Source organism: Penaeus monodon, chromosome 15, assembly GCF_015228065.2.
Source record: "Penaeus monodon isolate SGIC_2016 chromosome 15, NSTDA_Pmon_1, whole genome shotgun sequence".
In the NCBI taxonomy this organism is placed as follows: Eukaryota; Metazoa; Arthropoda; class Malacostraca; order Decapoda; family Penaeidae; genus Penaeus; species Penaeus monodon.
The window spans coordinates 1,357,422-1,358,472 of NC_051400.1; the positions used below are offsets into that span (position 1 = coordinate 1,357,422).

The following is a 1,051-nucleotide window of genomic DNA, read 5'->3' on the forward strand; positions in this document are numbered from 1 at the left end:
TACTGAAAACTATCTCACGACAAAATGATCTGAAATGTAGTTTTCACTGCAAGAGCAAATGGTTTAAACAACATATAATATATATATATACACACAACCTATTTCTGAAACAGGGGACAAAAACATGATTACCCCAAAAAAATATGAAAAATAATAATATCCAACATCCCAAAATTAATAACAATAATGAGAAATAATTGTTACAATCAAAATAAGAACTTCAAGTAAGCTACAAAACGAGCATCTATAATCATTAGCCTAGAGGCTTGTACCCTCACCGGTGTTTTCACTGTTCTATGAAATAGCCAAGTCACCTCTCACTAGCATTTGCTAAAACAGCGGCTAACTACAACATCTCAAAGGAGCTGCCTTTACCCTTACAGATTTACACCCTATATGTCACAAGATTGGTGTTAGTGTGCTTAGCCTTATATTAAAGTAATATGCATATTATATCTGTTCCCTGTGCACCTTTTGTATTATTTATCTATGGATATAATTTAATTTGCCTTTTGAACATCTCTAAATAAACTAACTGGAGAACAATACCCTTTGATCTATGGCTTAACCAATAACCTTCCTCTATTTTCTTCTATTGCACTAAAAAAATTTCAAAATTTTCTACAAAAGATTTAATATATATAATATACATTTTTTATGCTTATACAACGCTTCCCTTCATCTTGCTTTTTCAACGTACCATAATCTATACAAGGCCAATGAACGATGCCACCATTGCCATCGTAACATTGTCAAAGAATCAAACTTTGTGTGCCTAAATTTCTTTCACCGTTTCAAGTTCAGAACTCCAATTCACATCTTGTTATTTTCCACACTTCAAAAAAACCCATGAGAGCAACACCTATAAACAAGAACAAGGCAAAATTCTTTTTGAACAATAAGGGGAACTAAATCAATAATACCTTTGAACATCTTGTGTACCATTTGTACTGACCAAAGAATGAGACACAAACTCAATTCAGACTTGAGCCTAAAGCAGAAAAATAAGTCAAAACAAGGGGAATTACATTTTTTCTGTAGAGCTCTTAGA

At 32.4% G+C, this 1,051-nt stretch overlaps 1 protein-coding gene across 1 annotated transcript in view; it reads right to left on the minus strand.

The window, feature by feature from the left end:
- Positions 1–14: 14 nt before the first annotated feature.
- The window catches only part of LOC119581619 (AP-1 complex subunit sigma-2-like), a gene marked incomplete in the record, with an annotated part of 18,906 nt that continues 17,869 nt past the window's right edge, over positions 15–1,051 (minus strand). Inside the window, 1 exon segment of the mRNA XM_037929738.1 lies at positions 15–1,051.